The sequence below is a fragment of the Saccostrea cucullata genome, unplaced genomic scaffold (genome assembly GCF_032062105.1).
Source record: "Saccostrea cucullata isolate Sc308-1 unplaced genomic scaffold, CSIRO_AGI_Scuc_v1 ctg15876, whole genome shotgun sequence".
Classification (NCBI taxonomy): Eukaryota; Metazoa; Mollusca; class Bivalvia; order Ostreida; family Ostreidae; genus Saccostrea; species Saccostrea cuccullata.
In genome coordinates, this window is record NW_026940835.1 from 2,477 (window position 1) to 11,033 (window position 8,557).

Consider the following 8,557-nt stretch of genomic DNA (forward strand, 5'->3'; position numbering starts at 1 on the left):
ACATTGAAATGCGACTGGACATCTCTTCAATCTTGTTTTAGAAAACTACATGTACATGCCCTATGTACTGAATTCCTTGGAATCATACACATGTTTATGCCTTTAATTAGTTGTATGTGCCAAAATAACAATTTTTTTTACATTATACTGTAAAAAATACACATACGAGGGTCGTTAGAAAAGTTCGCGGACACTTTGAATTACGGAAAATCTATTTTGTACTGTGAAGTATGACCTATGTCTGAATAAATTCCTACATTTTGTTTATTGGTATGTAAAAAATCAGGTCCATATAATAAAATCTTGAAAATTTACAACGATTTTTACTATGAGGTCATGGAATTCACGGAGCAATCACTTGACGTAAGGCGACGTGACAACCCGATTTCAACCGGTAAAGTTTTGTCGCAGTGTTCTATAAATCTTTCATTTCTTCAGATTTTTCTTATCTATTTTCTACTTTAAAATTGAATATCTATATCAAGACATATTACTTTTCTTTTATATAATGTCTTTTGTACTGATTCGGATATTATTGAGATCTTTAAAAAAAGTCTATGCAGTTAATCGCTCAGGTATGGAAACTATGCAAAACCATATAGGCGCAACGCAACGTCCATGCGATACGGGGGTATTGAAGTATCGATGGAGGTAATCATTCAAAATGTTAATCCTTCCATTCTTATGAAGCTACAACCATTTGAAAACTTGTCCTTTGTAGGTGTAGGATATTCCCGGCAGCATCTTGAACATTTTAATCTCTTTTTAGACATTTTCCAGTCTGCATACATAATTTTTACATAGTGCAGTGCTCCATGACGCTAAATGACGTTCCGATTTTTGGCTGTGTTTTTAAGCGTTGATCAGTTAAAAACGGCTATAAAACAGTCATATAACCCTCCAATTTAGTTCAAAATTTCTCCCAGTGACGTTTCATGAATACTATAGCGGCAGGTAAAATATCAGAAAACTCTTTGCGGTACAATTGTGCAATTTTTAATTTTAATGAAGAGTCTTTGTGATGTAAACGTGCCAAAATGTAGCATGCTCCGTGAAGCAAGATTTATCAAAATAAAAAAGCTGTATATTTTTCAATAATCATCGGAGAGCACCAAATTCTTGTATATTAATTGGAAAAAAGGTAAAGATTTTATCTGCAAAGTTTGACCGGTTTCGTGGAAATAGCGCGCTCACAATAAAACTTGTCCGCGAACTTTTCTAACACCCCTCGTACATGTATTACAAGATCTTCTATTCCTGCTGATCTATCTTAATCATTAGAATAAGTAAGTCTAAACTTTGAAAGGGAAGACCTTAATAAAGAGGTCAACATGCTACACAAACAAAATATTATTATATTTAAAAATAACATTTATTCCAATGTAATTACTGGTACATGTATTTCTGTTACAAAAACTATTTCACTTGAAAAACTGAGAGCAATTGATATGTTCATATTTGGGGATTTATGTTGTCAAATCAAAATTTAAAAATGATACACAGTGTGTTTAAAAATTGTCTTCACAAACCAAAACTTGACTTATTTTCACAATGCTGTTTATTCCATGTCACATCCAAACAGATGATCTTCTGGCAAATCATGGTCATGCTTGGTATCAAAATTCAGTCTTCAGATGAGTCACACCTATCCAAAAGAAATTGAAATTTTTTAATCTATAATTCTTTTACTAATAAAAAGTGCAATTCATGAGATTATAAATAAGATTATCAAATTGAGAGATAAGATATTGTCACATTTTCTGTGTATAATTTGTAAATTTTAATGTACTCTTTCATCAATTAAAAGAAGTTTACACCAGTTAAGGCAGTCATTTATGCTATTCCCTAATAAGACAACATACAAGTGCAAAGTAATCATGCACTAGTGGGTTTAGGATAATGTGCTAGAGTATTTATGACAACATACTAGCACGAGGTGACAATGTGCTAGCATGTACGTCAGTGATAATATGCCAGCACACTGAATCCAACATGCAGTGAAGCTAACACTCAACAGATTGTTTAAAGTTGTGTTTGCATGATATTTTGTTTTGTGTTAACACAGCAGCATGTTGTTTAAAGCTGCATTGGAGTGGCAGTCTGTTGAAATTAACATGCTAACACACTGCAACTTCACATCATTGGAACACCATAATTTTAAAACTGACAAACCAATATCTTATGATTACTAACTAGGTAATTGCAACTGTAAATGCTGATTTCATGGTGACAATAATACCGGTAATTCACTGTATATCTGAGAACTGATCAATTATAATAAGGCGTGTCCAGATAGGGCCACTTGCTAAAGCTCAATAGCACTTTCATAAAAGCGTGCCATCTTACCGACACAAAAGACGCCATTAGGCTATCACACAGCTCGCCATCACAACACTGAAAAACACTTTCGCACTAACACAAGTTCGCACCACACGCTGTCACACTAACACACAACACACTGTCACGCTAATACAATTTCACACAACAAAATATCAGGCTAACACGAGTTCACACTATCATGCTAACACGAATTCACAAACACACTGTCTCGCTAACACAAGTTCACACAACACGCTGTCTCGCTAACACAAGTTTTACACAACACGCAGTCTCGCTAATACGAGTTCATACAACACACTGTCTAGCTAACACAAGTACACGCAACACACTGTCACGCTTAGATGAATTCACACAACACACTGTCACGCTAACATGAGTTTACACAACACGCAGTCTCACTAACACGCGTTTACACAATACACTGTCACGCTAACACGAGTTTACACAATACACTGTCACGCTAATACAAAGTCACAAAACAGGCTGTCTCACTATTCACTAACACAAGTTCGCACCAAATGCTGTTGCGATAACACACTGTCATCCTAATACCATTTCACACAACACACTGTCATCCTAATACCATTTCACACAACACACTGTCAGGCTAACACGATTTCACACAACACACTGTCACGCTCACAACACACTGTCATTCTAATACCATTTCACACAACACACTTCACACAACACACACGAAGTCTCAAAACAGGCTGTCTCACTATTCACTAACACAAGTATGCACCAAACGCTGTTGCGATAACACACTGTCATCCTAATACCATTTCACACAACACACTGTCATCCTAATACCATTTCACACAACACACTGTCAGGCTAACACGAGTTCACACAACACACTGTCACGCTAACACAAATTCAAAAATCATGCAATATCGCTAACACGAGTTCACATTACACGCAGTCTGGCTAACACGAGTTCACACAATATGCAATCTTGCTAACATGAGTTCACACAACACACTATCTCTCTAACACCAGTTCACACGACAAATTTTCAGGATAATAAGCTCACACAACACACTGTCACGCTAACACGAATTCACACAACATGCTGTCTCGTTAATAAGAATACACACAAAACGCTGTCTCGCTAACATGAGTTTACACAACACGCAGTCTCGCTAACACGAGTTTACACAACACGCAGTCTCACTAACACCAGTTTACACAACACGAAGTCTCGCTAATACGAGTTCAATCAACACTCTGTCTAGCTAACACGAGTTTACACAACACACTGTCACACTTACACTTTATACACGATTTTACACAACACGCTGTCCCGCTAACACGAGTTTACGCAACACATTGTCAAGCTAACAAGAATTCACACAACCCACTGTCAGGCTAACACAATTAAGTTCACAAAACACACTGCCTTGCTAACACAAATTCATACAACACACTGTCTCGCTAACACAAGTTCACACAACACACTCACATTGCTGAGTTTAAAGTAAAGGTCTACCCTAATTTGAAGAGGTTTAAAACTAACATATCTCTATATTAGTAAAAAGCTTCAAATTTAAGACAAAAACATTTATGCAGTAATGTTCCTTAACATGCATCTGGCATATAAAATGAATGAGACCTTAAAAACCTCACAGTACATGTTTACTTAGCTAATTAAAGGTCTAAATTGATGCTATTCAACAATATATATCAACATCTCTAAGTATGTGAATGAGTGAAATTCTCAAATAAATATTATAAATCAAAGTATCAATAAGAAGCTGAACCTTACGTCGCAGGTTCCAATCCCATTGCTAAATGCTTTAGACAGGTTACTTCTATGAGACTGCATAAACCAAGATTCTGTGTCACGGTAGGTGTTAGCACAAAATGGATCTCATACTTCTTAAAGGCAATAAGTGCTGAGTACAAGTCTATATTTGCAGCTAATACCATCTCAAGTGGTGGCACCATGAAATGACTGAAAAATGTATGATTAAGGCAAATAAACAAACATTAAACCATTACAGCAGTCTTATCAAACAAAAAAAGCAAACTTTCTATTATTACAATTTTTTTAAACAAATTTCTTTTGCAATTTAACTGAGCAATATTTGTCCTTTTTTGTCAGTAAAGTATGATATTAAATAATTAAGACTTTTTGAGAACATCTATTTATAGCGAGTCCAGACAGCAGCACAAATCCCTGCCCATAATGCGAGCTCTTATGATAACACCTTGGCAAAAGAAGATTGTGACTTGCACATTGCTCCACACAATTTTTCCGCAGTATACTTTGGACACACAGTGCTTAGCTTCTTTAACATGTTTAAGCTACATTCAAAATTCATTTCTATTTAATTTGAATTAGCTATCCTTACTCATGTTCACATGGAGCTAATGGGAAGTAATTTAACGAGCAGTGAATTCATTCGAATTAAACATTTGAATAAACTCTCAGTGTGAACATTGAGCATGGATGCACCAAATGTCAAATGCGGCTTGACAAGCACAATCTAAATTAAAACTAACTAAGTATCTGCCCTCACCCTTACAGTCACACTGTCAATATATAATTAGTTGAATATATTCTGTAACATTAAGTGCAGTTTGAATTATAGAGTATGATCACTATGATAGATAGTAGGACTGTTGAAATTACATCCTCAAATTTAAAAAAAATAAAATATAAAGCTGTGGGGATTTACAAGGCAAACAGAGAGCGTCTGAACTGTAAAACAGATAATATATCGGTGTGTCTGTGTATTTCTAATAACATCAATGTACGTCACTGTCATGTAATCAGTAGTGTAAATTTTAAGTAATAAAAATATTCTAACCTTCATTCCAATGGTCCAAGCCAATCATACATTAAAATGTCGCCGTCAGCTCTTTCATCACTCGATACAATTATCACTGGGGAATCCGAAGCAGAGTCAAGAGTGTTCATCCTCAAACGGATTCTTTGTAAATCTAGACTTCCGACTCGACTCGAAGGGGCACACTGAAAACGGGATATACTTAGACCTGATATTTTGACGTTTTAATTTTTAATTAAATGGTAATATTGAGTATTTTAAATTACTTATGTACAGACTTTATGATTCGAGGCATATGCTATACAAAAATCCAATTGTTTTGAACATTTACAGACAAATTTGAATCAGGTCAAATAAGTGTTTAGTAGGGGAAAGTGTTGATATTTCGGACACTTCAGAATGCTTTTTCGGAAATACTTGGCATTTACCGCTAAATATAGGCATGCTATACACCGTTCGATGCAGAAAACCTTCCGCTACTTATTTTCGTGGTACATCGGCTCTTTTCGTGATATAATATCATTAATAAACGCATTTAAACAGTATCAGGTAGGAGGTTGTAATTTCGGACAGTGGTGTTGTAACTTCGGACACACGGTGTTACAGTCGGACATTGGGTAAAAGAAACCGATTACACGATGGTCGTGCTAATTACAGCAGGGAACTTTGATTAGCTTTTGTCGGGATGTATAAAATAAAATATAAACATTTTTCAGTAGCAAGAATTGTATTTGCCGCAAAAATTATAAATAGCGTGAATAATATGTAGGATAAGTATGTGTAGCAAACACATATATGATATATATGCAGATATATAATAAAATTAATTCATTTATTACTTGCTTCACATTTGTTCCTTGGGTTTTTCTTTTAATTTTTTTCTTTCAATTGATTTTTTATTTAACCAAAATAAATTAATAAAAAAAACGATATGAACACTTTTTTTACAACAAAGTACTAGGTAAGTCACTAAGGTTTTAAAATGAAAAAAAAGACTGATAAATCACGGGCTAAATATATACTAGAGACCATCGGGGAATAAAAAATGATAATGAGGTGTTTGCAAAGAAAAAAACCCATCTGAATATCTTTTGCCAGGTAGACTTTAATTGTATATAACATCTAGAACCTTGTGGTCAGGTAAATTTATAAATGTATTGAGTCAAAGTACGTTTTCAATTAAATTACGACTTTTTTTTTCAAATTTAATTTGGGGGTGACGTTTTTGTTTTTGTGGAACTGACTGTATAGTGTCTGGGAAACCCATTGCAAATGAACATCTAAGTGACATTACGTTGCATGTTAGCTTATTTTTTTTAAAAACAATAAATTGAATAGAATAATCATGATAATTAAAATACGTAATTTTCATTTATTTTTTTTTTTGTTTAAATTAAATGATTGAACTTTGTAAGTAGAAGGCTTTAAAAATATTAAGCAGAACACCACAATTTGAATCATCTTCCCTCTCTTTCTCTCTCTCTCTCTTTACCACCCCCCACCCCCCCACCCCCCCACTTTTTAAAAACAACTGAAAAAAACACACAATCATTTTAAAAGTTCGTTTTAAATGTTTTTAAGTAAAAAAAAAACCCCAAGCTATGGTCAAATAAGTAAAAGGTCTAATTAATGGGTCAAATTTTAGTCACGTTTTCGTCTCTCTACAATCGTTAATTATTTCCATTTACGTCTTTATGAAATATTGAAGAAAATAATTATTTAAAGTACCTTCAACCGTGCACCATTTCTGTCAAACTAAAAGTAGACAATGCCGTCAGTGAAGGTCATTTATTTATGGGTCGCATCTGATTTGACCGCAAAGATTTTTTTTGTAAACCATTTTGTAAATGTGTTATCTACAGAAGGAAGTTTTAATATCATAATAAATAACAAAAGAGAAAAAGTTATAAAGCTCTTTATTGACTGTCCGAAATAACACCCCCGCGTGGTTTCGACCCCTTTTCCTTGTTCGACCCGCGTGGTTTTGACCCAAGTGGTTTCGTTCCGCAATATTAATTATAACAATTTCGATAGTTTAAAAACATTTTTAGGGGGCTTATTCAAAATATTGAGATTGTTTAAAACCGATCGTGACTGTTTATTCATTATTAAAAATATTGCTAAATAATTATGTTTATCTAAACCATTTATTATTACGTATATTATCCCACAAAGGGCTGATTAGTTTTTAAGGAAAATGTTAAAATATTTATAAATTATTTATAATTTATTTCAAATGAAATTAATTGCATCCTTGTCCTAAAATCAATCTCAAGTTTACTATTGACTTGACAACCAATAATTGACACGTATCCCTCCCTGAAGCCATACAGCTACCTTGAAACCATGTGAATACCTAAGGTACACCATACCTTATGGTGTGAACCCCTCTATTTACCTGTATGTATATAATTATAAGTAGGTCGAAACCACTTGGGTCGTTACCACGCGGGTCGACCACGGAATCGGGTCGTAACCACTCGACACCGTTTACAAACAAGCGCGAAAAAATCCTCTAAACTAGGTACTAATTATTGTTGTGTACATCATCACATTTTAAAATTATTTGAATAAAAAGAAAACAAAGAAACACCGAATCAAAACTATATCTTTTAGATGCATCAACTAAAAATGTGCACATACATGTATGCAGTAAAGGCTTGGCTGGCTATAGTAGACAACTTGTTCCTGAAAGGTTTCTCATATACATGTACTTGTTTTATATAAAAAACAATTAAATATAGCTGGAAGTTTATTTCTTTTTATATCAAATGACAAGATTTTATAAGTTCGAAATTATTTCAGTCAAACTTTTTCATAATATACCAATATTTTTAGCTATCAGAAAAAACGTGTATGAGCTATTAACCCCTAATTATAGGGGCCAGCCCCTTTCATTAATCTAATATGAAAGCTCTCGTAATTACACACAACTTTTGTTATATATTTCATACCAAATTATTCTCGGTTCAAAAGTTATTACACAAAAAGTAGCAAAAATTCAAGAAAAAAAATTACTAAAATTTGCCGTTTTATAGCTTCCAAACTTTAGGAAATCAGCTTATAATTTTATCGTTCTGCACATCTACAATGTATTGGCTACAAATTCTCCAACTTTCGTGTAAATATCTTACGTCGTTCTTGAGATTTTTAGTGGAAACGAGACATCAAAATTATCAATTAAAGGGCAATAACTCACAATTAAAGGCATGCATCAAAAAATTGAAAACAGGTGTAAATAGGTTTAATTCCAAGGTATCTAACCTGAAAGTTTCATAAAAATCAGTCCAAAGGTCTTTGAGAAATAGCCTGTCAAAAATCGAGCGGGAAAAAAAAAAATAATAATAAGAAACAGTAGAATAACAGTAGGGTCTTCCGAAGGAAGCGGAAGACCCTAATAATAAGAAACCGAGTAAAAACAA

General features: G+C 33.9%; 1 long non-coding RNA gene across 1 annotated transcript; it reads right to left on the reverse strand.

The window, feature by feature from the left end:
- Positions 1–1,328: 1,328 nt before the first annotated feature.
- LOC134256408 (uncharacterized) lies at positions 1,329–5,270 on the reverse strand. The gene is made up of 3 exons (XR_009989720.1): positions 5,157–5,270; positions 4,109–4,297; positions 1,329–1,645 (listed from the first exon to the last, which is right to left on the reverse strand). It is a non-coding gene; the product is annotated as an uncharacterized LOC134256408 (long non-coding RNA).
- Between the last annotated feature and the right edge of the window lie 3,287 nt (positions 5,271–8,557).